Raw genomic sequence first — 9,381 nt, forward strand, 5'->3', positions numbered from 1 at the left:
AGTATCAATCTACTTAATTTATGGTTAGATATATTTCCAATTCTGTTTATTAATACTTTTATTTATGTTTCTCTGAGCTAAGGTTATTCCATTTTGTTTTTTTAATACTGATGAAGGCTTTTAATACTGGTCGAAACGTCGGCACAAGTACAACGGTATAAATAATACGTTTTCTTTTTTGTGTACCTTTTCTCACCGTACCCCGACCATTTTCTCTTAATATCAATCTACGGTCAACTATTAATACATTATTATAATGATTAAAAGAAGCTGAAGAAAATCGCAGGATTTATTCTCATAACTATTGTGGAATTGGAGAGCGTATAAACCACACATTCTTAAAAGAGATTGTTTTCCTTTGGCTTTAATTCAAGAATTACTGCTCAATGAGTGAATGGGGCTCAAAATTAGACACAAAAAATTTGAAATTTTTCACCAAATCTTAACACGTTTGGGTCCAGATAAATAATTATCAATATAAGAAAAGCTTTTTTTTTTTTAATATACATTGTTAAAGCGACCTCAAATCGACTACGACTTTTTGTTGGAAGGCTTTAAAATGAACAAAAAACAAACTGGCTCGGATTAAGCATTTATTTGGTTCAATTTAAACATTTTAAAAACTAACATAAACAAAACATACAAGTAAAAATAAAAAGGCCTTTCAGATAAAAATAAAATAGTTTGATAAATTATGAAAATGACATTAAAACTAATTTACACACAAAAAAAGAAATAAATATGTAAAATAAATACTGCAGGACGAAAGGTTGCTCCACTCCGATAGGTCAGAGGAAGAGTGCTGCCGAGATGTGTAGGTCTGGCTCATCGATGGTCCAAATATCCAACAGTCGTATTGAATTAGGTGAGCAGACAAAATTAACGCAGATAGGGCTGGTTACACACGTTCCTTGGGTTCAGGGGTTGGCCACTAATTACTTAATTAATTGGAACTCACATTAAAATCGAAACACAGAAGTGGTCTGGTTCCGAACTGTTACGGCGACGAGTACACTCAAAAAATGTCAAATAAAATAATATCAACCAAACGCAGACAGGACTGCTAATGACGCTACCAGGGCCACTAATTAGTCGGAACTGCCATAAAAAACTAAGATGGTCGGTCCGTTGCTAGATGACGCCTTAGCAACAATCATCAGCCCCTTGCAACTGTCTCTATTACTCAATATTTCTTACATCATCTATTACAAACAAATATAATTACACATTTTTCTTTTTAAATAACTAAATCCGATTAAAATAATAAAAATAAAACTAAATATAACAAAATTAAAGACTAAAAAAACTAAAATACTATTTACAATTATTTACAAGGTCAAATTATATATTATAGCGTTAACAGTGGTAATTTCACTATTGTCACAATTATTTCTCATAATTCAAACCTGCATTCGTAAATGTAATTTCTGCACGAATTAAACAATTTTTTATGTAAAAAAAAATTCCTTCATTATCATTCTGAATCTTCGGACCGTAATGGCTGGAACTGTAATAAGCACTCCTTCTAGAGCCTCTATATTCTCATTGGACTTATTGTCTATTCCCTGGATTCCAGCATTCCTTACCGCCTTCTGCAATGACAATAAAGAGTTCATTTCTTCGCTCTAGGACTATATTATTTCTCAAGAGTGCAGAACCTTTCATTCTTCGTCATTCAGAGTCAAACTAGTATTTCATTTAATCGCTCATTAAAATATTTAACGATCGTTTACTTTATGAGCTTCAATTTTCTTATTATAAATCTTGATTTCTCATTAAATCTCTAATTTAATTTTGCGAAAGGATTATCCTATAAATAATTAAATACAAATGAATAACTTACAGAACAGCAAGACTGAATGTGGAAACGAAGGCCATCCTCATAAGTTCCAAGGGCCTCTGTTATCCCCTCCCTTACTCTATCTAAATATTATACCAATTCATTTTCACACTCCTATAAAAGACCTAGAACTCTTCTTCGATCAGCACATTTTTTTGGAATAACCATATTTTCAAGATGACAAGAAAATATATAGCTGTACTTGAATTATTCCTAAGCTCCCAAGTTTTCTCCCACTTGGGCTATGGTCATCTGGTCTACAAAAGGTTTTTTCCTGGGTTAGAAGGTGCTTAATCCCCAAATACTCTTTCACGTATTTTATCACTTCACTCTACGCTCCTCTAATTATTTATTAAAGATAAGATCTCAAAGTATTGATTTATGTATATTTACTCACAGAACCACATCCTTCAGTAAAGCCTTATTCCTGCCACCTCTCCAATTCTCTTCCCGTTACTCTTCAGCAATTCTCCACTCCACTTTCCTATAAGCTGAAACTATTTCTTCACCTACTTTATAATCTAAATAACCCATCGATGTAAACAATATTACAAAGTAATAATAATAATAAAAAAAATGCTTCATAGATATTTAACCAAGTAATTCAAGAATCTGAACTAATAAATTATTATTAGGTGACTTTTATCCCAGGATAAATTATTTAAAAAAAGAAAAGAAAAAAATTTTTCTATATCTATCTCTATGCTGGGTACAAGTGGAAACATAAATACAAAATATAAGTTTAATCAAATACAATTATAAAAAGATATAGTATAGAAAAAGAATATTGAAAATTAGAAAAAAGATTTAGAAATTTATTATATTATTATGATAAAGACTGAAGAATATTTTTTTGCAACTGTTACAATTATTTAGCACTAATCGGTTGTAAGTCGTCATTGAGTTTTTACCTGAAGATGAAATATCCCAACTAAAAAAAATAAAAAAATATTTCAGTTACTTGAATGTCTGGAGCTGTTAAATATAAATCATCTAGTTTAAAACTCATATTATATGTAATCAATATTATATATAAAAAATAAATATGTCCCTGTAAAACAGCATGAAGGTTCAGGAGTTCAGAATTTGTAAGAAAATATGTTACCGGACTGACGATTGTACAAGGAGTTGATTTGGTCAGAATCACGCTCGATTGTCAATTTTTTCCTCAATTAAGGGTTCCTTTATGAGGCGGACCCATCGAACCGCAGCCTTTAGTAGATCTTTCCTCATCCGTTCCTTTTCCCTATGGCATTCTATTTCCTCTTTCATTCATGGTACTAATTCCCTTCCAACCTTCAAACACTGTATCTTTGACTACCCTCTATCCACCCCATTCCAGAAGAATGAGAATTAAAAGTTTCAAATAAGATGTAAATAGATAATATTTAAGATAAAGAGAGAAAATATTTAACATAAATATTATTGGATGTTTTACTGAAAAATCTATAAACATATATATATTGATTATATGAGTCTATATATGTATATATAGACTCATATAATCAACATTACTTTATTTGTTCTAATATTATTTTATATATTCTGTCAATTATTGTTGTTCATTTGTATTTTTTCATATTCGTTATTTTCATTATATTTCATAGTTTATAATTTCATTTTTATTTTTTATTTCCCTAACCATCCCTAATTTTGACGCCTGTAATATTATTCAAAGGGATCAATCCTAGAATAAATAAAAAATAAATATTATTATTATTGTAATTTTCTTTAAATATATACACTGATGGTAGTTATTTCACATAATCCATGATGAAAAATTTACAATTTATTTCAGAATTGTTTAGTTTCGTTTCTTTCTGTTTATTTATATTATTGCATATACTTATACATATACCACTCACTGAGTCGCACCGCTCACACGAAATATATATTCTATATGTTATGAGAATGCACACACATCTTCCAGAAGTATTAATTTTTTGAGCTTTATAATTGATTTCAGAATATTTAGTTTTATTTCATCCTATTTATTTCTACTAATTCATTTTAAAATAATCGATTGCTTACCTAACAATATAATTTATACTATATTACATAATTATACCAGCTTGAAGCAGCTGTAATCGAATTAATTGACCCTGAAATAAATTTTCTCAATTTTTTATTTTCCAATAAACTATATATTTTTGTCAAAATTAAATCAGAGAAAAATAAAATAAGAAATTCTCAGTGAACCCCGGCAATATTGAAGCACCTCTCAAGCAGACCTTAACCACTCTAGAAAACACTTCCGGTCTTTCTTTGTAAGCAAGATGAAAATGACGTCACTAGTGATTTGCGTCATGAGTCTTTGTAGTTTAAACTATTAAAACATGATAAAAAATTTGGTTTAAAATTCTGATTTGTGATCTTATAATTTTTTCTTGAATTCAGAATTCCCTCTTTGCCCAGTATTTGAGTTTACATATAATTTAAAACACTGTTTTTTTAACTAACTGGAAACTACTAAAATCCTTTTTTTTTTTTTTCGTACCTCCCTGACAAAATAAGTAATTGAGTACTCACATATATGTAGGTAAATCGAAAGTTTGTAATTTCTTGGATTGCCTACTGGAAACTTTAAATTAGTAGTTGTACTACTAAAATCCCCAGGGAGCGACGGTCCTATATCACTTTTGAAATACTTGCTTAACGGGAAGGACTTAAGATAGTTAAATCAAGAAATATTTAAAAACGCCATAATTTGGAAAATGGCGTGAAAGATTTTACATGATAATTACAAAAAAAAAATCAAAAAGTGATAATAAAATCTCGGAATAATGTAGCTGTTATGTTTGTTTATTTACACATAACTATACACAATTCATATGCCTTCGATAGATCTGCTGGCAGATAAACGCAGCCGGTTACTCACTGGGCTACATTCGAAAATGAAGAGAAAATTCAGACTCTTGAAAGATGGTAGAGACCAAGAAAACGTCATCTTCTGGAATATGGACTCACCGTATGATCCCCAGTATATCAACTTGGATATCCATATTGGAGACGAATTATTACCTCCAGGGCCTGCTTAGCCCATTTCAAACTGGAGGACGGATTGCCGTGCCCGACGTGAGATTGCATGCATGAGTCAGTGGATTCAAGATTCTTTCTTCCATTGTCCAGCTCTTGCCTAAGAAAAAGAAGAATTGGACGTAAAATTAGTCAAGAAATCAGTTCCAAAAAGCTCAGTCACCTTGATGATGACTAGGCAGAAAAATTGAAGTGCAGAAGTAGACCATGCAGCGCAAATCAGTAGAAGGATAAGAGTACAAGAGCGAGAAAGAAGAGGCCAGTTAATGGCCTATCTTAAATAAGAAGTACAAAGAAGCGGTAGGCAGGTAGCCCTTCTGCTTGACAGCGGTTCCGCGGAGTGGTAGAGATGAATTGAGAGGTGGTTTTTTAGTGAGTAGGAATTTCACACTGTTGTGTAATTTCTTATTTTAGTTATTTATTGCACTTCGTCTAATGAAAGATTTTTCCCCGACCCACAAAAAAAAACGCACGCATGTATAAAGGTGAAGATATAAATGTGGAAATAAAAAGTGCATGGTATCTTAAAGAACTTCAACTCAGGATTGAAAGGAAAAATTAAATTGAGTAGTTGTCAATAAAGAGTAGCTTATTTAGCTATTTTTTCTTTTTGACTACCCTGACATTTATTTAACAAATACATTAATTGAGGATAATTATATATAAATATATAATTTTTAGTCCGGTTTATTGGAAATAAGATTTTCTAGAGGGGAAAAAATAATAGATGATTAGATAATTAATACTTTTAGAATTTACTTAGGAAAATTCACTTACTATCTGGACGTACGGAATTGAGCTATAGGGCTCCACTAAACCATCTAATTCCTCTCGAATTCAATCCTTACAGTTCAAAATTCTTCGTAAAATCCTTAATGCTCCTTACTTTGTCACAAATGAAATCATCCATCAGGACCTCAATGTCCCCTATGTTGCCGGTTTGGCCAGAACCAGATACCAATCCTTCCATAATAAACTTCCCAACCACCTAAACCAACTCATTTCTAACCTGGCTGCTACTCCAACACCTAAAAATCCTCCTAGGCGTCTGAAAAGAAGATGGCCTCGAGATCTTCTCCTTTAGAAGTGTTTTTGGAGTTCTATCAATAGGTAGATTCTCCACATGTTTGTATCATGTCATAATATCAATTACAGCAAATTTACTTGATGTGTATATATGTATACAGTTGTAAATAACAATAAATAAATTATAAAAAAAAAATCACTTAAAATAAAATGTATGTCTTTCCTGATATTATGTATTTATATCTCTTAAGTATAAAAGAATTTTAAATACCTTAGGTTATAAAAACATCTCTCCTGAAAGATTAGGAAAATGGACTTAATCACTCCCTCAACTGAACGCCTCATTTATTCACCAAGCTTCCTCAAAATAAATTATCGCCCCTAAACAATCTCTAATATTATCATTGCAAAGATACTTATCCAGTCTCTTCATTTAAAAGCATACTTATAGTTTTACAAAAAATATGAGTAGAAGTAATAAATGATTTCTTATTTAATTAAACGACATCAACATGTATCAGTTTTCCAACAAATAAATACTGAAAAACTATCATTAATTGAGGTAAATTAAATAGAAAACATAAAAAAAGGTATTTTATCTTTGTTTTGTAGTCAAGGATAAGTTTGTCTATATGGTTGTCAAGATAACACACAAAACGGTAGTAAAAAAAGATTTTATTAATTGTTAACAAGATTCATTAAAGATGAAAATAATGAAAGTCCACAAAACAAAAGTATATAAGTAGTTGAAACAAATAAAAATAACAATGTTATTAAATTAATGACGAGCTAAGTTAATTTTAATCCTAATTATTTTTAAGTATTAATAAATTGCAAATCTTTCCTACGTATAAATAGGGTTATTGAATATGCATAGCTCTAATACTCATTGCCCATGAGTGTGGAAGATTGTATTATTATCACAATAAAATACATATTTTGGCGATAAAAGAGAAAAATATATTAATTATTGTGTAAGAAATAAAAATCAAAATAATCGTTTAACAGTGATTCTTCGACTATATATTAGTTACTCCAAACTTTTGTTTTAATAATGTAACCTTTGATATTAAAATTTTTTCATCAAGTGCAGGTAACTATATCATCTATGTAATTTTATCTTTATCAACTGAAACTAAAAAAAAATTAACACTAGCCTAAATTTAGATTAAACCTACAAAGAATAATAATTCCTTGAAAAACTAGGGAGGTAAGGAAATGCACTCACTAAATCCATTGATGATGTTCTCCTATAGCCAAGTGAAGAATGCAGTTATGTCATCAATCAAATACCATACGTCTTCTAAGCCACTGGCAAACATAAAAAAGCCAATTTTTTTCTAGTTGGGATGTTAAGAGGCAAAAGCCTCCAAAAAGAACAATGATTTTTATGTGATCAATGAGTTCAACACAATTGACTATACCAAAGCTTCTGCTCCCTTATAACTCAGAAAACATTTATACTATCTAAAAACAACAACACAAGTAATGCTTCTATGATCATAAAAACACCTTAGAAGAATTCTTGAATATGGAAAAATTGTATTGTACAATATAGGTTATTCTATAATCCTTTGCAGCCCTAAATGGCTCTAAAGCGGCAAAAACGTCAACAATTAATTTTTTGTTTACTACTGAATTGTATTTATGTTGATCTCATAATTGAAATTTTAGACGTCAGAAGTGTTGTGTATCTTTTCGTAATCAATCTAATATATATTGTATAAGGTCTCTTAGAGTAATAACAACAAAGTTGTAAGGTGGGACAAACCACAAGTGGGAGAAAGAGCTCGGGCCGGAGTTCCGCAGGCTGAAAGTAAATATTGCAAATAGGAATGATTGTGCAAAAGATATTATTTTTAATTATTATTTCTCTTTTATTACTTATTCCGTTAGCATATATTTTATATATTTGTAAATACGGAGAGAATGAGAGGGCCTATTATCCATATTACCATTGTCTAAAAATATGACATAATGTTATAATAAACAATATAAAAAAAATATGGTCTTTTTCTCTAATTTTCTCGCTATACCTTTTGAAGGCACCATTTTGAAAAGGTTTGGCAGTTCATATTCTTCGAGACCTTCTAGAAGATCTAGTTATGTATTAATACTTTCTAAAATATTGCGAAATTAAACATGTTTCTAATAGTTTTTATTAAGTTTTTAGCTATTCCAACATTTATTTTACTATGGTATTAGGTAATTTTCCACATTTAAATTTTTAGACATTACCTGTTTCCATATCATGGCTTCAAGGTTATTGCCACTGCAGAGGAAAGTCTCGAGGGAGAGAAGCGATGATGAATAACAAGGGAAGCTATTTATCACACTGTAGCAGCCAATCTTCCTCAGCAGTGGGATCATATAGGGTTCAACGTTGTCTTGAAATATTCCTCTATCAAGGCCTTTCACATGAGGTCATGGAATATGTTGAGGCAATGGTTTATATGAACGACCGTTGGCACCATAGGGGCGTTCGATATGACTTGATCATAAAGCCACAGATCTTGCAGTATACTCTATTATATTATATAGTATGCGCAGTATAAATGTATATATTCGATGATTGTTAATGATTTTTGGCGTTTTCGCCTGGTTAAAACACTGGGTAGAAAGGTTATACCACCGAAACTATTGTGTTTGAAATAAATAATTAAACACTTCTATCTAAAAAAAAAAATTTTCATCATAATTTATAACTGTTAGTTGCGCATTTACAAAAAAAAATTTGCAATACTAAAACAAATTCTAAATTTGCTTAGTAAAATTTGATAAAATACATTTAACTTTCAACTTCTTATTCCTGTTTAACAGATCCGTTACTTAAGACTACATCTCGACAAACGACTGACATGGAATCTTCATACATGACTAAAAAGACAAGAAACTGCACGTAGATTCCGACTATTGCAACATTTATTAGACAAACGGTCTAAATCGCCAATCCATTACAAAAGACTGATCTACATGACTATTATAAGGCCTATCTGGACATACGGAGTTGAGCTTTGGCGTCCACTAAACCATCAAATTCCTCCAGAATCCAATCCTTACAGTCCAAAATCCTTCGTAAAATCCCTAATGCTCCTTACTTTGTCACAAATCAAGTCATCCATCAGGACCTCAATGTTCCATATGTTGCCTATTTGGCCAGAACCAGATACCGTTCCTTCCATAATAAACTTCTCAACCACCCAAATCCACTTGTTTCTAACCTGGCTTCTCCTTCATAACCTAATAATCCTCCTAGGCGTCTGAAAAGAAGATGGCCTCGAGATCTTCTCCTCTAGAAATCTTATTGGAGTTCTATAAGTGGTTAGATTCTCCACATGTTTGTATCATGTCACTATGTCACCTACAGCAAATTTACTTGTTGTATATATGTGTATACAGTTGTAAATATCAATAAATAAATTGTTTAAAAAAAAAAAATCTTTCAACTTAAGTATTACGTAACCGTTTCGGGGGTTTCT

The sequence above is a fragment of the Halyomorpha halys genome, unplaced genomic scaffold, assembly GCF_000696795.3.
Source record: "Halyomorpha halys isolate HHAL.00 unplaced genomic scaffold, Hhal_1.1 Scaffold38.1, whole genome shotgun sequence".
In the NCBI taxonomy this organism is placed as follows: Eukaryota; Metazoa; Arthropoda; class Insecta; order Hemiptera; family Pentatomidae; genus Halyomorpha; species Halyomorpha halys.